Source organism: Euprymna scolopes, chromosome 31 (assembly GCF_053919585.1).
Source record: "Euprymna scolopes isolate OS-2025 chromosome 31, ASM5391958v1, whole genome shotgun sequence".
NCBI classification, from domain to species: Eukaryota; Metazoa; Mollusca; class Cephalopoda; order Sepiida; family Sepiolidae; genus Euprymna; species Euprymna scolopes.
This window is the reverse complement of record NC_136512.1, coordinates 71,470,688-71,478,283: the sequence shown is the minus strand read 5'-3', so window position 1 is coordinate 71,478,283 and position 7,596 is coordinate 71,470,688. Positions and strand designations below refer to the sequence as shown.

Below are 7,596 nucleotides of genomic sequence, written 5' to 3'. Positions count from 1 at the left end.
GGTCTGTTGTTATTAGATGCTGTTCTTTTTTAAGCTTTTCTTGGCCTTTTGGCCAAGATCAAAGTGCAGTATCTGGCCGGCAGATACTGCAAGCAAAGACCATATGTGGGGATATAAGACCTTGGTCAATGTAGGGGCAACTCTTCATACCAATTGTCACTATCCAGCTCCCTCACTCCCCGGGGAGTTGGTCCCCATTTCCCCTTCACTCCTCACATTAAAAATTGGCCTTGTGCCTAATTTGTTCGGTGGGGGAGCAAATAAATACAGCTTTTCTTGGCCTTTTGGCCAAGATCAAAGTGTAGTATCTGTTCCGGCAGATACTGCAAGCAAAGACCATATGTGGAGGCAACTCCACATATAAGACCTTGGTCAATTTAGGAGCAACCCTTCATACAAATTGTCACTATCCAGCTCCCCTTCCACCCTGGAAGTTGGTCCTCATATCCCCTTCACTCCAATACCAACCCCACATATAAAACCTTGGTCAATGTAGGGGCAACCTTTCATACTAATTGTCACTATCCAGCTCCCCTACTCTCCGGGGAGTTGGCACCCATTTCCCGTTCACTCCTCACATTAAAAATCGGCCTTGCGCCTAATTTGCTCGGTGGGGGGAGCAAATAAATACAAACACTTCATACCAATTGTCACTATCTAGCTCCCCTACTCCCCGGGTAGTTGGTACTCATTTCCCCTTCAGTCCTCACATTAAAAATCGGCCTTACGCTTAATTTGCTCGGTGGGGGGAGCAAATAAATACAAACACTTCATACCAATTGTCATTATCTAGCTCCCCTACTCCCCGGGTAGTTGGTACTCATTTCCCCTTCAGTCCTCTCATTAAAAATCGGCCTTGCGCCTAATTTGCTCGGTGGGGGGAGCAAATAAATACAAACACTTCATACCAATTGTCACTATCTAGCTCCCCTACTCCCCGGGTAGTTGGTACTCATTTCCCCTTCAGTCCTCACATTAAAAATCGGCCTTGTGCCTTATTTGCTCGGCGGGGGAGCAAATAAATACCGACCCCACTTATAAGACTTTGGTCAATGTAGGGGCAACCCTTCATACCAATTTTCACTATCCAGCTTCCCTTTTCCGCGGGAAGTTGGTCCCCATTTCCCCTTCACTCCTCACATTAAAAATCAGCCTTGTGCCTAATTTGCTCGGTGGGGAAGCAAATAAATACCCTTTTGGTCAAGATCAAAGTTTAGTATCTGTTCTTACTACATGCTGTACTTTTATGTTTGTAACTTTGTGATATAAAGTGGGGGATCACTTTTCCGTATTAATTCATTGTAAAATGATCACCCGCTTTATAACCAGTCAGTCTCAAAGCCATTCAAGTCATTCTCCAGATCATTCAAGTTGTTTTTGAAGGATTCCAGTTATTGTTTAAGCATTCAAGTCATTCTTAAGGTAATTCAATTCATCCTTAAGTTCATTACAGTCATTCTAAGTCATTTACTTTTTATTTATTTAAGTCATTTCAGCCCATTTTTCGGTAGTTTATCTTTAAGAATTTCATGTAAATCCTACATTCACGCATTCATTCATTACACGAGAGCACGCGACTAATGGCTATCGGCATTGTTAGGACTAGATAGAAGACGCTGATACTAAATATTTTATTATCGTTAAAAAATAAACAACAAAATAAATTTAAAAGCGGTACTAGAATAGCAAATAATATTAGCGTAACTGTATACGCACTCGACTATGCAAACCTATAGTCCGAGGTTCGAACTCTAATAGAGTCAAGCTACGTTGATGAGTTGTAAAACAGCGAAGCACGTGCACGTAGATTGTTGTTTTAAAAAGTAAAATAAATAATATATATTATATGTATCGTTGTTCATCTTTTATATGAGGGAATCATCTCGTTCAAAATTCAATATATAAAGGGCTGTATGTCTGTCTGTCTGTCTGTCTCTATATTTTCAAACTTTATCTCCCCCGAAACTAAAAGTCGCAGAGTGGCGCTATGGACCTCAGATGATTGGATTTTTTACGGACAGTTCTTTTATGGGTCTTTAGCCGATTAAAATAGTCTTAAATGTCAAAATTGAAAAAAAAAAAAAATCGTTAAACAGTTTGTGTATTCATATTAGTTTATTTTTAATTTTTAGTCAGTTAACATACGTGTCACGTTGGTACAGTGGTAACGTCACCAGCTTTGAATGCGAGAGTTTCGATTCTAACTGATAGCACCCAAGTACTTTTTTACTTTAGAAATCACGACTCTATAATAATATATACGAAAGCACTTGTACCCCTTGACGTAAATACCCCCGACAAACCTGTCAAGCAGCTAAATCCTATCCCTACACAGTACAGATCCCTAGATGTAAGAGAGTTTTCTACTTTAATAGTTTATACCCCAGAACTGCTAGACTTTGGAACTCCCTTCCGGAACTTTGCTTTCACAACTGTACTGACATGCAGAAGTTCAAGTGTCATGTGAACAGACATCTTGCTGCTCAACTCCCTACATAGTATTCTTGCAACTTATATACACGATAGTAGACCCCTACATCAAAGGGACACTGTTCCTTGTTTGGGGTGAAAATAGGATTTTAAAAAACTCTGGGAAATTAAAATATCGTATTTAAGTGTATTTTACGCCCGGGCAAATCCCCCGCCCTTCTAGTTAATTGATAAACGAAAATGGGAAATCCGAACGCATAAAACCATGATAGCGAACACATCAGATATTAATGGCGTCCTTTTGCTTCCGAATTAGTTTAATATTGACATTTTATATCATTTTTTGTTTAGCTTTTATGTCGACGGGGTTTATATTAACAGCGATAACTTGTTCCCATTCGATCATGTCCAGCCAATCATGTTCCTTGAAAGCGGCAACGACGATGGCGATTGCGATATTTTCAAGATTTATGCCCTTCGTCATCATCATTTTAGCCTCCGCCATTTTGGATTTTAGGGGACAGCGTAGAAAAACGATAAAGCGAGTTCAGGAGATTTTGTAAAAGATTGAACTCGTAAAGGGAGAAATTTCATCAGAGCTATTTGCGATAAATATCAGACATCATCTTATCACTATCTATCTATCTATCTATCTATCTATCTATCTATCTACCAACTCTCTCTCTCTCTCTCTCTCTCTCTCTCTCTCTCTCTCTCTCTCTCTCTCTATATATATATATATATATATATATATATATATAAAATAAAAATTACAATTAAATTTACCAAAATGATCCAAGATGGTAAAACTAAAGTATATTATAAATATTAAAGAATTAATATTTATAAAGTTATCTCAGCCAGATGTAAAAGCTCGATAAAACCAAATAGGAGATAGAGCTTATAATACGAGCAAACAGTTAATAAAAAAAAACACTTTGAAATGAGTTAAAAACATATTTAATCTTAAAAGGAAACACTAGATAAGTGGATAGTCCTTAATCCGCGGAGTTTCGAAGAAATACTTTCCTTCTCATCAGAGGGTTGGAATTAGCAAAATGCGGGATCGGATTTTGCATGCAAAAGTATTTGATTAAACAACAAGTAAGTCAAAGATCTTACTTAACTCATTTCAAAGTGTTTTTAACATGTTTTATTAACTGTTTGCTCGTATATATATATATATATATATATATATATATATATATATATATATATATATATATATATATATATATATATTAGAACCCAGGGACACGGTGGCCCCGGGATATGTTTTTTCAGGTTACGATGTGGAATATGATGTTTTTTCGTCCCCTGGTTACGGTATGTGCCTTACGGTGTTATTTATAATGTTATTTCATATGTATTATAGATTGTACTGTATTTTGTTACTAATTTTTAATTCCGTTTCGGGTTTTACTGTTTATATATATATAAAATAATCTTATGAATAGTTTATTCATTGAACTTTTGAATAATCAAGTCGCTGCCTGATGATATCTGTTGTTTGATTGAAACAAGTGGCTATTCGTAGCAGCAGGATGTGACCATGTTTATATAACAATAAACAAGTATTATATATATATATAAGGAATTGTGTCTGTTGTCTGTGTGTGTGTAAGTTCGTTCTCTATGAACTAAACGGCTGTGCCGATTTTTTTGAAAATTCTCTCGAATGTATTTTGTGTCTGGCAGGGTTTTAGATAGGTTTTCTAACAGCACGTCTTATCAAAGAGATTCTGATACAAGATACAAATATCGGTAATCTATATAAAAAAAAACTCCAATGAAATAAAGAACTGTCAATTTTTACTAAAGTTAAGGCCTCATACAGCTTAACATCATGAGTGTCTTTAAGAAGTTTTGTTACCATGCAACTTGGATGTCTTCAAGTCTAACATAAACAAATCCCTGATGGACCGCCCCCCTTAAGTAAGACACTTTATCAAATCTCCAATACTAACGATTACTACGATACTATCCCATCGATTATCGTACACGCAATAACCCTTATCCCCGAGTGGCTTCCGGGCCTTGATAAGTGGTGACCACCACGTAAAAAAAAAGTAGGAAGGCACGCAAAATAAAATCAACGGTATGCTCGTTGATATGGCAGGGACGTTTTCTAAATAAATGTTTCTGTTTAGAGCACAATTAAGCATGATGTTTGAGATTTTAATTTTAAATTTAAATTCAAGCCATCATCACCGCACAAGTAGAAAGGACGGGCATATCAAAATCAATAGTAGGTTCTTTGATATGGCAAGGGCGCGTTCGAAATGAATGTTTCTGTTTAGATCACAACTGAAACATGATACTTGACTTTTGCATTTAAACTAATGATAATTAATTATAAAATCAACGGTAGGTTCTCTACAGTGCAATGTAGACTACAATGTATGGTGAACTAAGATGAACTGGGATGATTAAAAAATGGGCGATTTTACCGATTTCGATGACAATAAAATATGGGAAGGTTAAACATCCGTTAATCCTCATTCATTCCCAGGCAGCGTTGGGTGTCCCTGCTAGTAATAATTCGACTCCTTTTTTTATCTAACAAAGACATTTACTTCCGAGTACTTTCCTGAATCTAACGTGATCGTGTTCCTTATCTCTCTATCCTCTGTCCTCTTCGAACGTCGTTTTGAACGTGCTCTCGAACGTGCTCTTCTTCTAGTGCACATGTTCTTCTTTCGTAGTCCATTTTTTTCCCTACCGTGTCGTCATTTCGCACACGGCAATTTGCATACACACGTCTGTCCGCTGTTATAAGATGAAACCGAAGAATTTTTTTTAAAGGGTGTCTTTAGCTTCTGCTAAACATTTAAATCTGCTTTGAAACATATTTGAATGTTCAGTTAACATGTACATTTCAATAACACGCAAATAATTGACACACACACTCGTGATTTTGGCCTTAATAGAGCTGAACGGGAAAAAATAACAAAATATCAGGACCTAAAAAATGATCTAAAAACAACATGGTCTCTGAAAGAAATAAACATTATATCGGTTGTGATAGGAGCAACTGGCTTAATAAAAAAGAATATCCAGAAATACTTAGAAGCAATCCCTGGAAGACCAAGCTGTAACAAGATACAAATAGCAGCCATAAAGTGAACAACATCTATTCATAAAAGAGCCCTCGGATATAAATTTAAATCATAACGGAATAAAGTGTTAGCTCAAGAAGGGATTAACACCTTGATCTCATAAAACTTACTGAAATTAAATAAATGTTTTAAAAATGTAAACACTCTTGAGAACTGCCACTAGTACTAAACTCATAGTCGATGCCTCCGTTCTGTTCCAAGAGACAATGGACACACCCTGTAGGGGTAGCTCTGCGTATAATTATGGGACAAACGTTGCGCAATCCTTAATCGGCACTGCTTGAGTCCAGTGGTAGGAAGTGCTAGACGACTGGAAACAATGTCAAGATAAGCGAAAAGCAGACACAGCACACGCAATTCCCAAATGGTCACCCACTTCAGTACTAACCAGGCTCAACGTTGCTTAACTTCGGTGATCTAACGGGAACCGGTGTGTCAATGTGATTATATATATATATATATATATATATATATATATATATACTTGTAGTCATACGGTCCTGCTTCGTTGTATCACAACTCATCAGTGCCGCTAGACTAGCACCTCTACCAAGCCAAGGATTGAACCTAGAACCGTCGTGTTGACAGTCGGCAGTTCTCCCACTCGACCACGGAAGCGATGTCCGCAAATAACCTGTCTGAATGTCTATTTAAACAAACATCCGTCCACCACTTTTACAGTGCTCAACAAACCGCTTGTTTTGTAAACAAACAAACAACGAGCTTCGCATTTTTCAGCCAATGTGTGTGTGTGTGTGTGTGTGTGTGTGTGTGTGTGAACGTGATTATGCCGTATAAACCTTACGGTAGCCTGTTTATAGGTTCTCCACTAATAATTTTTTTTTTCTTACGAACAGTTTTTCTAGCATATTGCATTTTTAGTGACAGCAACATCGGGGGAAGAGTAGGAGGCAGTGAAAGAAAGGTAGAAAGTTGTAGCACCCCTTCTGAAGCAAAGTCTGGGTCTCTTTGGCCTTGTGAACCAGAGTCTACCAGCAGCCACCTAATTGCACTAGGGAACACCACACTCTTCAGCACATCCAGGTACACTTTGGTGTTGACTTTGAAGCCGACTTAGAAGATGTGAGGTGGCATGATGTGGCCCTCACTTTAAGCCGCACTAAAGACCATAACCATGGCTGGAAACTTTATTTTCATCACACTGGGCACGTCCCTGTTATTCACAATCCAGCGGTGCAGAGACATCATAGAAGGTTCTTATCGCACTTAGGATTTGTATACAACTGGTCAACTAGTAGATGGCCTGCAATAAATAAAGAAAACTGATTTCATCAAACAGAAATGGAATCATGTGGTCTTTTCTAGGGCGACAATTTTATCGTTCCACCCTGTCGTGTCGACAGGAGTCCGTGTACAGTAGACCCCGGGCTACTGCATTAAAAATTAATAACAAAATACAGTATAGTATATAATACACATGTGTAAAATCAAATAACATTATACATAACACCGTAAGGCGGGCAAATACCGTAACCAGGGGCCGGAAAGACATCGTATTCTGACCTGAAAAAAAACCGTATCCTGGGGCTTCCGTATCCCGTGGTTCTACATTAGTCGGGCAATAAGGTAGATCACCATTAGAGTAAGCGTAAAGCGGACATAACCTCTCATAACGATACGTGGCCGCATCTTATAAATAAATGAAATTCGAACTTCGTTTTTGGACTCACAAACGGAGAGCTCACAAAATGGCGGCCATTATACAACAGACGCAATAGAAGCGTTCATAACATTGACGATGATCGCCTGTGGCGAACGACCATAGATGAATTCTGCATCATTTCTGACGAGAAGAGCGCGTAGTAACATTAGAATCCTCAGAAATGCTATTAAAGATAACGTTTCCTTCCGGTCGTGGATGGAATTGTAAGGCAAAGGATTAAAACCTACGCAAATTTTTGCCACTGTTATTATTTGAGTCTGAGTCGTCTTATCTTTTTTTGTCTTTTTCTTCTTTTTTTTTCCTTTTTTTTATCTGGCATCACTATATTCTTTAGTTCTTTCTTTTTTTGTTGTATTTTTCTTC

General features: G+C 37.9%; 1 pseudogene; it reads left to right on the top strand.

Moving 5' to 3' along the window:
• Positions 1–268: 268 nt before the first annotated feature.
• On the top strand, positions 269–393 carry LOC145255972 (U2 spliceosomal RNA; annotated as a pseudogene).
• Positions 394–7,596: the final 7,203 nt, after the last annotated feature.